At 39.6% G+C, this 14,412-nt stretch overlaps 1 long non-coding RNA gene across 1 annotated transcript; it reads left to right on the top strand.

Moving 5' to 3' along the window:
* The first annotated feature begins 9,369 nt into the window (after window positions 1–9,369).
* LOC134284026 (uncharacterized) lies at window positions 9,370–10,492 on the top strand. The gene is made up of 2 exons (XR_009995579.1): window positions 9,370–9,920; window positions 9,978–10,492. It is a non-coding gene; the product is annotated as an uncharacterized LOC134284026 (long non-coding RNA).
* Window positions 10,493–14,412: the final 3,920 nt, after the last annotated feature.

The following is a 14,412-nucleotide window of genomic DNA, read 5'->3' as shown; positions in this document are numbered from 1 at the left end:
GAATCTCGACGGGGACTACGACAAGGTGATGGACTCTCCTGCCTACTAGGGTAAGTGTACCAATTATGGCTATAGTACCAATTATTCGCCATAGGCAATTTTCACCCTTTAACGATGAAGATCAACAAGAAAAAAAATTGTGAACAGCGGATCACGCTCACAAAATATAGTCGCACTCATTTAAACTCCACATTTTCATCAAATCATGGTAGAAATAAATCATTTTCCTTAAAATGTCGGCTTCCTTGCACCCTTTTTCGCCATAGCGTACCAGTTATGGCTATCCCCATAAGGAATGCATGCAAATAGTGCGAAAAGGAACCGAAGTTAAAAAATGTAACCATAAATGTTACAGGGTTCCTATCATTGGCACACGCTGTAATAAATACTAAAAGTAGTTTTGGCTCCGTTTCTATATTTTTCCTGTAAAGTATGGAAACTAAGCTGTCTTTTAACTTATTGATGACATTCGTTGGTCTAGTCGTTATTTTTGTATAAATAGCTTTCCTTAGGTAGTGCCATAATTGGTACACGCACCCTATTCAATATCGCCCTGGAAGGTGTTATGCGACGAGCCGGGCTCAACAGCCGGGGTACGATCTTCACGAATCCGGCCAATTTGTCTGTTTTGCGGATGACATGGATATTATTGCTAGAACATTTGGAACGGTGGCAGAGCTGAACACCCGCCTGAAACGTGGAGCAGCAATGGTCGGACTGCACAGTGGTTCCATTTGTTCAGGGAAGCGGTCATAAATAATTTTCTTCGTTTTGTGAAGGGCAGAATCATTATAAGTGACCAGAAATAGCATGTTATGACTAAAAAAGGATATTTCAGTTCATTTTCATGATCATCACTTGAAAAATATGAACTTTGGCCTTTTTTATGATAAATGAAAATATCATTTAAAAAAACCTTTATTTTGCACAGAAATCAGTAATCAAATATTTTTAATTATTATGAAGATTGGGTCGAATTTTGAGGAATTTCTGCTAAGTATTGCACGTTAAAACATGTATAGCACGACTGTATCATAATAGATTCTTGTGAATAGAATCAGTATTAGCATTATAATTGTGATTTTATTAGTAAGTTCATTTCTACTGCAATAAAATAAATATATGAAACTGAATATTTTTTCAGAAATAAGGTAGTTTGCATTGTCGAAACACAGAAAAAATCATCACATATCGAATTAGTATGTATAACTACAGTACCTAATGCCCAAAAGCGATAATTCTGAAACAATAGTAACAATAGTGCAATTACAGAGTCAATTACCTGTGGAAATTATTTCAAACAAATATTCAGGATTAATTCACAAAACGTACGTAAAGGAAATTTTTCAACCATACAAATATTGCTTTACACAGTTATATGTCATATAATTCATGGGCCTGCGTTTTGCACAATAAAAACCCTAATTAATCCACCTAGCGGTGATGGTGCCTTTCTCGTGCTTCAAAATATCCTTTCAACAAAACTCGAGCGACATGTTGATGACATTGACATAAATACAAAATGAAAACTACTTGCTAAATCTACTCAATATGGATACATTTCTGGAGCTCGATTTGAAAAGGTCGTATGTGCTTTTGTCGATTAAAAATTCGATCAGTTGGATTCGCTTATTATAGCAAAAACCGTTGAAATTGAACAAAGTTGATACATACAGCAGAATCATCACAAAACAGGCTTTCCGTTCCATCATTAAAAGTCTCCAAAATATCTTCCCTATTGCTACAATTACTAAAATAAACTGATCGAATTTTATATCGACAAATGTACATACGACCTATTCAAATCGAGCTCCAGATTTTATATTAGCATAACATCCAATATTCAGAAAATATAAGACAACGCCCCTATTTGTCCATCAGATTGTCGATAAGTCGTGATCAGTCTTGTTAGAGATCACAGTCATTTGAACCTTTTCGTTGATATTCGGCCTCCTTTATCTCCGACATTTGCAACACAAGCAATCAAACTACTGTTCGTAACAAAAATGTCAAACGAATACACTTCACCACGATAGCGGCTTCGGGAGACGGTTCGGCTTTTGTTATTCCTGTCTTCTTCCATAATAAGAGCTATGTTGCCCATCTGTGTGTCGTATTCAATGCAACATGCAATAATAAACTAATATTAACATTCATAATCGGAGTTGGCTGAAAATCTTTGCGTGAAGCTAGAATTAGACACATGTCATCGTGTCAGATGACATTGATTTGACCCTTTCTTATGTTTATTGATCTTCGTTCTACTGCTCGTGTTGTGTGTAGGTAAGAGGTAACGATAGCGCACGAATGTAACAAAGCCGACTGACACCCGACTGCGGCAACGGAATGAAGGTAGTGAAAAGTGTCGAATGTTTACAAGACTGGTCGTGATTTGATGTACCGCATCCATGGGTTTGGTTAAATTTTACATTTTACTACCCGGATCTGATTCCGGGTAACTACCGGCTGAACCAAATATGGCCTAACATTATTATCTTGTCAACTGCTCATCGGTTAACCAAAAACGCTGCAAATTGAAGGTGTCACATGCAGGGTTTGACAATTTCGATGGGACTCTCAGAACTAATTCCGGAACACTACCAGTTGTCTTTAGTGTGACGTAAGGCTATTTTCTAGCTAACTGTTCATCAGGTTATCGCAAAAGCCACGATTTGATGTGTCACATGCCTGGCTTTGGTTTACTTTTACATTTGGCCTCTTCCGGCCACTCAAAACCGATTCCGAAACACTTGCTGGCCGTTCATCATTAGGTAATCTAAAAAGCCGCTATTTGATGTGACGCATGTACGAGTTTGTTTCTCTTTCAGATTTAACCACTTCGGCGGGAACCTCGGAACGGGTTCCGGAACACTACTGGTTCAGATATGGTCTGAGATGGTTTTCCTGCTCATTGTCCATCAGGTCATCGAAAATGCCGTGGTTTGATGTGTCGCATGCATGGGTTTGGTTCAATTGTGTTTTTGACCACTTCCAGTGGAACGCCTAGAACCGGTTCCGGAACACTACCGGTTCAGATATGGTCTGAGATGATTTTCCTGCTCATTGTCCATCAGGTCATCTAAAATGCCGTGGTTTGATGTGTCGCTTACATGGGTTTGGTACAATTGTATATTTGGCCACTTCCAGCGGGACGCCCAGAACCGGTTCGGGAACACTACCGGTTCAGATATGGTCTGAGACTATTTTCCTGCTTACCGCTCATCAGGTTATCGAAAATGCCGTGGTTTTATGTGTCTCATGCATGGGTTTGGTTCACTTTGATATTTGCCACTTCCGGCGGGACACCCGGAAACGGTTCCGGGACACTACCGGTTCAGATATGGTCTTAGACTATTTTTCTGCTATTCGCTCATCAGGTTATCGAAAATGCCGTGGTTTGATGTGTCGCATGCATAGGTTTGATGCATTTTCATATCTGGTCCCTTCCTGGGGTACCGTTCCGGAACACCTAAATGGCCATAACTCCGGAACGGCTGGACCGATCCGAACCATTTTCAATAGGAAACAATGGGACCAGATTCCGCGTCGAATAAACCGTCGGTCATTAAAATCGGTTGAAGTTTACTGCCAAAAAGTGATGTGAGTTTTTTGTACACACACACATACACACACACATACATACATACACACATACAGACATCACCTCAATTCGTCGAGCTGAGTTGATTGGTATATGTGACTCGACCCTCCGAGCCTCCTATCAAAAAGTCATTTTTGGAGTGAACATATAGCCTTTCCAGTACACTTGGTGTACGAGAAAGGCAAAACAATCAAAACAAATTTGTAAGACTGAGTAAAAAACTACTCACTTTGTTAATTTCAAATTTAATAAAAGTGAGTTAGAGTTACTCTAATTTTGATAAAATTGATAACGCTCGATAAAATGAGTAACGCTCTGAGTACTCTATTTTGAGCTGTTCCACTTTTTGCCAAAGTGAGTCGAAAACGACTCATTTTTGAGTAGATTTGAACGAGTGTGAAGAACATCGATTTGAATACAGTAGACGTTCGCTCGGTGCAAACGCTTTAACTGCAATGCTTTTTAACTGAAATTCCGCTAAGTGCAAGAATTTTGCAGTTATCGCACCGCTATCCGTCAAAATGAAATGTCAACAGCGATGCGATGTTTTACGCATGCACTTTCGATGCAGTGCGATGTTTCCCGAATGCACTTTCGCTGCATTCTGCAGTAACTGACAGCTCTTTGACGCCTGTCAGTTGTTGCAGTTATCGAATTTCATTCGGTAAGTGAAACGTAAACATGTTGCAGTTATCGAACGTCTACTGTACTCAACTCAAAATTTAATTAAGCACATATAATTAAACTCGCTTTTGAGTGCTTTCGTTCTTGCGTGTAAAACTGTCAAAACAAAACAAAGTGCATCGTGTGAGCCGTGTGTGAGATGTTTTGAACGCAAATTAAAATTGTTTTGCCGCAAGTTATTGTGAAAATTAGTTATGAAATTTGTAGTGAAGTAGTGATCCACATCAGCAGCAGCTCCCGGATGACCATTCCAAAATGTCCCGGTGGATCATTCCCGGCGAACGGCTACGGAAGCTGCGGGAGTGAACGGAAAAGCCGAACCGCTCCCAAACTCCACTGTGCAGCTACCAAATTGGAAAGCGTGGAAGCTCGGCTGACGCCGGTTCCCATTGACGAGGACAGCTTCCTTACGACCAGCTTTGAGGATGCTTCCGTGGTCCTCTAGTAAGTCAACCGGAGTACCCTGCTCTGACGGAAGCCGTACGACGGACTGTGGGAGAGGAAGGGCTGCTGGAAGGTGAGTATAAGCGATGATGGAAAAGAAGCGATGCTGATGAGCAGGGTGATCAGGGCGTGGGTGAATGGGTGAAAGAGTGAGGAATTTCTTCCGGTGCTAATCTAGGCGAAGGTATTCCGACTAAACAATCTACTTTTGGTTTACCGCATGCGATAGATCAAAGCGCTTATGAGCCGGAAGTGTAGTGAGTATTCGATTCAATCAGAAGATTGTAGATTGGTTTGGTTTAGAAATCTAGAAATTAATCCGTGGTCACAGTGATCCCAATTGGAGCGCGGCGGTCTGAGTCCGATCACAGTATCTCGAGACACGACGGCACGACTCTGGTCCTCGAGCCAGCAGGTTTCCGTGAGGTGGTTATGGTGGCGTTCAATCACAAAAGGAACTACCTGGTCACGGGTTCGACTACGGCACGTTTTCTACTGGAAGTTGTTCCGGATGTTTTTTGGACGGCTAAAATAATTCAAAGGAGTGGCACCTGTCGTCTAGAACTTTTTCGTTTCTGGTTGATAACAAATCACAATCAATTTGTGCTCCGCCTAACGCCTTTATCATGTTTTTTTAAACTTGATCTTAGACTTAAAAATGTCACTTATAATTTATTCAACATAAGTTGCTAAAAATTCCTTTTGTTATTTTAATCGTACAAATACTAAATTTTTAACCTATGCATTGCTAACACCCTGAACTGACGATAGCTACTCAAACCAACCCTGTCATACAAACTACAAGTTAGTTCATTATTTTCATTGTGATACATACCAGCAGGCGGGAGTATTTATGTTCGTTATTATGCGTGAAAAACTACTTTTCCAGAGAGTAACAATGAATGATAACAAACATTCTTTTTAGCAATGAACAGTGGTCCACGAACCAGATTTACGATGAAAGATGCATTCAGCGCCTTCAAATGAGTTTTTAGAAAAATATGGTCTTCTACAAAGTTGGCCGTCTTTCCAATGTGCATGAAAATTAGGGTAGGCCATATTTTCAAAGAAATTGGAAACTAAACTTTTTTATTTGCAAGAATAACTATAAACATTCTTCGGAAAAATTGTAGATCTATCAATTTAGAGCATGTTTGCTGAAGACAGTTTTTATGTAGCTTTAAAATTGACCGATCTAGAGATATTTTTCTGAATTAGCTTTGGGTGATTCAAGAAAAAACGGTTTTCTGGCATTAACTTTTACAGTTTCGAGTTTTCATCAAAGTCGCCCGAGAAACACTTGTAAGCATTTAAAGACGCGTCATTTCGTGCACTGATATGGTCGTTATCTCTTTTGGTTCAATAGTTACAGATGTTTTTCTTAAAAAATCATAGTTTTTAGAAATGGTGATATGACGGGTTGGGGCAAACAAAAACAATCTTTTGCCAGCATTCAAAAGAAAACATATCAAAAAATTAAAGGGGTATTATTTTTGTAACTCAAGTAAAAAATACTTGAAAAGTGACTATTTTGTCTAGAAAACCATCAATATCTTTTGAACAGAATGACATAGCAACATTCTCAGCGCACGAAAATGCGCGTCTTTGGAAGCTCTAAAAATGGTTCTTAGACTACTTTGACGAGAAAACTGAAACAAAAAAGATAATATGATAAAACTGTTATGACCAAATTTGGAGCATTTTCCCATAGTTTTCATTGGGTGACACTAGTAGTAACTGTACGACTCGTGCTGTAAAAATCTTCATTCTGCGTAAACTACTATTTCATTCCGTTAAATTTTCACTTGAAAAATTCTCACATTTTTTTAAGTTAACCAACAAAAATTGTGCCCGCAACGGGATTTAAATCTAGAACATTGCAACAACCGCGCTACCCGCATTCTAGCCGCACCACTAAGAAAACTACACTGAGCAGATCGAGGAGAAAATGTGCTGCATAAAACCAATCATCGACGGCGTCATAGAAGTCAAGGAAAGCATGATAAGTCGACGAAGAGCGAACGAAGTTATTGTAGCTATGGGAGTTGAATTACATTTTCGCTCTTCTTTCCGTACGAGAGATGTCGCAAGCTAGATTTTCGCTGGAAATTGGTGTGAGGAAGAATTCATTTTTTATGAGAATGGGTGATAATTCCCAACGCTTTTTCCTTGTGTCGTCTGCGAAGATAGTTTGGGTGCCTTTAATAGATGTTAAACTAACATTCCTACTCTTCCCTTGCCATTGTAAGGATGCGAAAAAAATATCGTATAATTTTTATGTTTTAACATAAACGCTAAATTTACAGGTTTACCGACTGTACCTGAATACCGGAATTGAATCAGAAAGAAATTACGCGGCTGGATAAACGCCGATGGAGTTCTAAAATGCTAGGAATGTACCTGAATCTTACGGGTTCGGATGATCTCCTAGCCCGCGTGAACCATTACGCTTCATATACCGGGCCACACGACTGCGAGTTGGATTCAGCCATTCAACTTCCACTGTCCTGGATCGAAGCATTGAATCGGTTCGCTGCAGTGCCAAATGAGCTTAGCCGGGCAGCGCAGCCGGAAACCTTTCAGCGAGCGGAATTTCTGCGGCGTAAGCAAGATCAACCGGTGAGTCTCTATACTGTTCTCAATGTTTACTAAATTGACTACGTAAGCATTTTCACGCACCAAAACATTAAGCGAAACGTCTTTTAAGTGTTAAGTTAAGTTAAGTGTTGATAATTATAGCTATTATAGCTCTCCAAAATCATTTGGTTGACTAAGCTGTCATCCAAGAACGTAAAAGAATCTAAAGAATTATACGTAATATTGAATTCAAGGATAACTTTAATTAAATATACACGATTATCTTTATCTTCATTGTATTCATTAAACCAACATTCCACAATAGGCCTTTTCAGTTGACAGATCCGTGTATGCCACTGTTCACAATTACCGAATAAAGACGCAAACGCTGAACTGTAACTTTCATAGGAGAATTGTCAAAGGCTCCAAAAATCACATGATTTTAAACGTTGCTAGTTACTTAACATAACAAATTGAGGTATCGAACAAATAGATTTACCAGTTATTTTTTTTTAATATCGGATACCTGCTCGATAGCAAAATTTACTATCTAGAGAAAGTACGATTTGATAATAAGAGCTGTTATTTCTTTGTTATTGAATACCGGTTCGATAACAAATTGATCTATCGAACAAATATGTAATTAAATAGTAAGAGTTGTTATTTATTTGTTATTGAATACCTTTTGGATAACTAATTCAGCTCTTGGCAGTTTGTTTTTAATTTTAGGTGTTCATTCATTATTGAAATACCATGACTTGTTATTTTCTAGGTGTTATTCATACAAAATTATGGTATCCGGTTTTAGTATTTTGCCTCTTATTACCACCTAACGAAGGGCATACCAAGGTATGATAGTATTAAGATGTAATACCTTGATATGTTATTAAGCTGTTATTCTTTTCTGCTCGGGATGGGTTTGGTTCCCTTTTATATTTGGCCATTTCCGGGACACCCGGAACCGGTTCTGGATCACAACCGATTCAGATATGTTCTGAAAATATTTTCCTGCTTACTGTTCATCAGGATATCAAAAAAGCCAGGATTTGATACGTCCCTTGCATGGGTTCAGTTAACTTTTATACTATGCCACCTCCGGCGGAACATCTGGAACCGGTTCCGATATGGTCTGAGAATGCTTTCCTGCTAACTGTTCATCAGGTCATCGAAAAAGCTGTGGTTTGATATGTCACATGCATGGTTTTATTTTAATTTAATATTTGGCCACTTCCGACAAGACACCCGGAACCGGTTCCGGGACACAACCGGTTCAGATATGGTCTAAGAATATTATCCTGCTTACTGTTCATCAGGATATCAAAAAAGACACTATTTGATATATCGCATGCATGGGTTTGGTTAACTTTAATACTTGGAAACTTTCGGCGGGGCATTTGCAACCGGTTCCGGAACACTACCGGTTCCGATATGGTCTGAGAATGTTTTCCTGCTTACTGTTCACCACGTTATCGGAAAAGCCGCGGTTTGATATGTCGCATGCATGGGTTTAGTTCACTTTTATGTTTGGTCACTTCCGGCTGGACACCCGGAACCGGTTCCGGGACACTACCGGTTCAGATATGGTCTGAGACTATTTTTCTGCTTACCATTCATCAAGTTATCGAAAATGCCGTAGTTTGATGTGCCGCGTGGATGGGTTTGTAGCGTTTTCATATCTGGCCCCTTCCTGGGGTACCGGTCCGGAACACCTAAATGGCCATAACTCCGGAACGGCTGGACCGATCTGAACCATTTTCAATAGGAAACAATGGGACCAGATTCCGCGTCGAATGAACCATCGGTCAATAAAATCGGTTGAGGTTTACTGCCAAAAAGTGATGTGAGTTTTTTTTGTACACACACATACACACACACACATACACACACACACACATACACACACACAGACATCACCTCAATTCGTCGAGCTGAGTCGATTGGTATATAAGACTTGACCCCTCCGGAGGCTCTATCAAATTTTCGTTTTTAGAGTGAACATATAGCCTTTCGGTACACCTTGGTGTACGAGAAAGGCAAAAAGATTCAAGTATCTGTCCACCCGAATAGCAAAATACCCTTTGTCATAATGTCCAAACAGTAAGTTCATTTCATCCGTCAAGGTAACTTTATCTCAAACAGCTAATTGTATGTTGAACAATAAGGAACAGATTACCAGACACTATAAATGACAGTTTGTGTAATCCATGTCAAGCAGTAACACTATATCATACTATTCAGGCATTGTCGAATTATATAAAGGTACACATTCCTACACAATGGTAGCAATATATCACCACAGTCTGTCAAATGGTTAGCTACTCTATTAGCGCAATACACTTACATCTATACATCTCACTATTCATTACTTTTTCTCAACACTTTGGCAAACAGTTGTACATATTTGTATTGATGAGAGGCACCAATGTTTGTTTTTCTTTGCAAAGTGCCAAACTACTAATGAAAAAAAAAAGCAAAAAAAAAAACAGATTTCGCAACCATGACCGGTAACCGGTTGGCTAATCCGGCTGAAAAGGGGACATATTCCGCCATAACAGCACTTTCTCGGAAGCGGAGTCGATCTACAATGCTGCCTTGACCTGGAGTAGAATCGAAGGTAAGTTTTCGTTTCTCAACTGAATGATTTTGAACTAATTTCCCGTGTTCTTTACAGGTTTCAGGTCGCAAAAACTTAATATCATCTCGTTCCCTGCAGCCGCTTGAGGAAAACGCCAAACGATTCCAGCACTTCCATCCATAGGGGAAAGCAAAGGCTAGCGAGTTTTATTGAGATATTGCTGGGGCGGCCTCCGGAAGAATGCTGCTGGAGTATACGGAAACAATCAAGAAGAACTGGCTATCAAGCTCCGAAGAGGGATCCATGAATGAGGTAAACGGGCGAAGTGCATATCAGTACCGCGATTTGAAAAACTGATCGGCTCAAGTAGCAGCAGCCAGCCCATACATCTGGATCCAGGAACGATTTATTCAGCGGAAGTCGGAGGTGTTTTTAAATTACATTAGAATGTGTTTAATGACTGCAATCAGGTGAAATATCCATCCAGTACGACACACTCTGACGGAGAGAGAGGGGTTCTAAATGATGAGAGGTGGTGGAGTCGGGAAATTAAAATATGCCATGGATTTTTTTAGAGTTATTGTACTTGAATTAAAATATTTCTAGACGTATTCACTTGTTTCATTGATTCTTATTTAATTTGCTCCCTTTTTTGTTACTATTAATACAAAAGAACAGTACAAAATAGTGTACATAACTAAATATGTACAATACGGTTTACAGGTATTCTACAGTGAATAACCATAAATCACCAGTATAACATACATTATTCACTTTTCTTCCAAATTTATGGTTCAACTGTTCTCTAAACATATGCTATGCAGTGAATTGTACGAAAAACTGGATAATATATTGACCGTATCCTTTACTGTATTGCGAAAAATTTGTTCGAGAAAACGAGCGATTTTTTATGGTAACCAATCTTAACCGCCTATTCTACATACTGTAAATTGCCGGCTTACCATTTCTCAAACTGGCAAATCTATACATAGAATGGTTATCTTACTGTTATCTCGGACAGTCTGAGAATTGGTTAAAAGACAATTGCTTATGGTCATCCACAGTATGAGATACGATACATTAACAGTTCGTGATTATGCGGGCAGTCGTATTTGTTTCTTACAATTGCATTGCAACTGCTATCCAGTAATATAGTGCATGGAACTTTAATCATGTATAGCTCTAACCCAATAAAAGAAATGTATACAAATACCCCTCGTCATTGCAATTTAATCAGCGCCTGCTATTTCAAAAGAAATCAATTTGTACACTAAGATTTAACGTTAATGAATTTATCAAATATTCCGATTTGGGAAGGGAATATGAGGAGTAAATACGCTCTTTTAGTAAGTATTACTAAAAGAGTGTATTTACTCCTTCTTCTCCCAGCACTACAGTATTAGGTACTGAATGGATTTTGAGGAAATTTTTCAAATGTTGGCAGCAAATGCAAAACTTCTTATCAAATTCCACAATTACAGAGGTAAGTTTTGACGAGGCCAAATACGAATGTTTGTTATGCAACTATTGAGGTATGAATACCTCAATACCTCCAGAAGTGTATTTTTTGTTCATAATAAAAAAAACATTTCCAAAGATTGTTTTCAAATAAAATAACCCTCAATTATTGTAAAAAGCTTTGAAATATCTCCTGTAAAAATTTCAGTCATTTTGGTACGCATTTAAGACAATTCCAGAAAATCTAGTATATATATAATTTTGTAGTTATTTTAATACATATTTTTTATAAAAATAACGGGTAACTTCCAATACATCCTGCAAGCTTGTATGCAGATATTTGCAGCTACAACCTTCACAGATTGATTCTCCTACTCAAATCTGTTCATTTGCTGGCGGACGATTGATTAAATGTGGTTAAGAACATGTTTGAAATGTAACATGAATTTTTATTATGTATATATTCTATTAGTAAAATTATGTACCTATAACTCACATCCCCATTGGTCCAAAAACATCCAGATCCGGTTTTTAGCGCTTCGAATTGTAATGATAATCATCTATTCTGATTCTCTGCGTTGAAAACCGATTGAAAATCTACTTGCTTTTGTTTTACGAAGACGCGGAGTACAACTCAAAAGTCATGTGATTTTTCGACAAATTTAAAGAATGTAAAATTGCATAACAGTACCCACGCTCTCATGCAAAATATGCAACAGAAACTTACATAAAAATGGATTTTCTGCATTCTTGGGAACATTATTGATTTATAAAAATTATACAAACTCATAAATTAGACAATCAATTTTTCGATTTTTGGCCTATGGCGGTACCACTGTGGACTGGTGTGAATGCGGCTAAGACAAAGTACATGCTGGTAGGTGGGACTGAGCGAGACAGGACAAACCTTGGCAGCAATGTTACGATAGACGGGGATACCTTCGAGGTGGTAGAAGAATTCGTCTACCTCGGTTCATTGCAAACGGCTGGCAATAACGTGAGCCGTGAAATACGAAGGTGCATCATCAGTGGAAGTCGTGCCTACTATGGGCTCTAGAAGAAACTGTGGTCAAAAAAGATTCACCAAATGCACCAAATGTACCATGTACAAGGCGCTAATAAGACCGGTGCTTCTCTACAGACACGAGACACGGACGATGCTCGAGGAGGATCTTCAAGCACTCGGAGTTTTCGAGCGACGCGTACTAAGGACGATCTTCGGCGGCGTGCAGGAGAACGGTGTGGGACGGAGAAGGCTGAACCACGAGCTCACTGCACTCTACGGTGAACCCAACATCCTGAATGTGGCTAAAGCTGGACAGATACGGTGGACAGGGCATGTTGCAAGAATGCCGGACAAGAACCCTGCAAAGTTGGTGTTAGATAACCATCCGGTTGGTACAAGAAGGCGTGGAGCGCAGAGAGCGCGATGGGCGGACCAGGTGGAGCGTGATCTGGCGAGCGTTGGGCGTGACCGACGCCGGAGAGCTGTAGCTGCAAAGATACTTTGAACTTGAACCGATCAGAGTTCCATTCAGGAATATTCCTTGCGGTCCACATAGACTGCAGAGGGCAAGCTTCTTTTAAATAGTTATGGTATACCACAATGGAGGGCGTTGTAGTAACAAAACCATAATGAAACTTTCTTGGAGTGCCACTGGAAGCGAGATATTAAAGCAATCCACATGATGTAATTATCGTAGCAACACTGCCTAATAAATAACAGCGAAAAATGCTGAAAACAACAGCTCGCTTGAACGCATCCATAAGGAAAAGTTGGATATACGGCTGGCGTTATTCTAAAATATAGAATGCTCGAAGCACGACACTTCATTTATAATGAAAGAAGCAAAACTGGGTCCACAAGGTAACCTATACTGATGTTACCCTATGAAAACGCCTTTTTGAAGTAAGGCCGCTTCTGCTGCACACGTTCTTTACGCTGAAAATTGATCTGAGGTTTCCTTGCCGTAGCCAGCCACTACCCAAACCCAACGGGATAATATCTTCACAATCACAGCCCAGAAAGGAAACATTAACGACAAATCCAATCGGTGTCAATTGAAAAACGCCAATGACGAAAACGCGTCAAGCAAAACCATATAGGTGGTAATGTAAGCTAATTAACAACATTTGAATAATCCCGCCTTTATTTAGCCTCAAATTTGAGAATTAAGAAGGGCAACTGAATATCTCGGAGAAACGCAAGGTCCACTGCACCATTGTTCCGGTTAGCGCTAACTCCCACAGGCTCCATTTGTGGTTAGGTTTCTATTAGACCCCCCTAACCATTCATTACTTGGCACGGTAAGCCAAAAGCCGCATTACACCATGAACTACGGGCCACCTGTTTACCCTTTACCACAGGAACAGGTGGTCCGTATTGTTTTTTACGCGTGAAAATCGTGTAAAAGAGTTTTCAAAGCTTTTTATTGGATCGGCTTCAGATTTTGACAGGATATCAAGGATAAAATCTAGGTATCTGGTAGAAATTTGAGCCCATTCGGAAAAAAAAGCGACCAGAAGAGGGGAAGCTTTCAAAAAGCACATCGCGTAAGTTCGAGAAAATCGTGTAAAACAATCGTGTAAAATAAAACCGTGTGAAAAAAAATTAGCGTATTTGGAATGATGAAATAACTGTACACTCGTTTGAAACGCGAAGAAGTAAAGGTTGGACTGGTGGTAAATGCGTCAAAAACATGCACGACAGGGTTCGTCTAGGATCCAACACGACAGGATTCGACAAATACCGTCTATTAGCTCCTGATTTCATTACACGATTTATGAAACCGAAAAAAACACGTTTCCTTACGCTGATCTTGCAATCCCCGTGTGGGACATGTGCTTGTAACCCCTTGTAACTAGGACACTTTTCAACATCAACCACAATCCTTCCCTTGCCGCACACACCCACAACCCGCAACCCAAAATGCATGCTCGGCTCATCCAGCCCAGCCAGATCCACAGTTGGTCCCGTTGTTCTTGTTTGCTTCTGCGGTTGGTTGTCCCACATCTCGCCAGTAGTAGTGAAAGGAGGACGAACGGAATTTAATTTTCGACAAATTTCCAACAA

This window comes from Aedes albopictus, chromosome 3, assembly GCF_035046485.1.
Source record: "Aedes albopictus strain Foshan chromosome 3, AalbF5, whole genome shotgun sequence".
NCBI lineage: Eukaryota > Metazoa > Arthropoda > Insecta > Diptera > Culicidae > Aedes > Aedes albopictus.
Note: the sequence above shows the minus strand (reverse complement) of the source record. Positions and strands in the feature narration are given on the sequence as shown.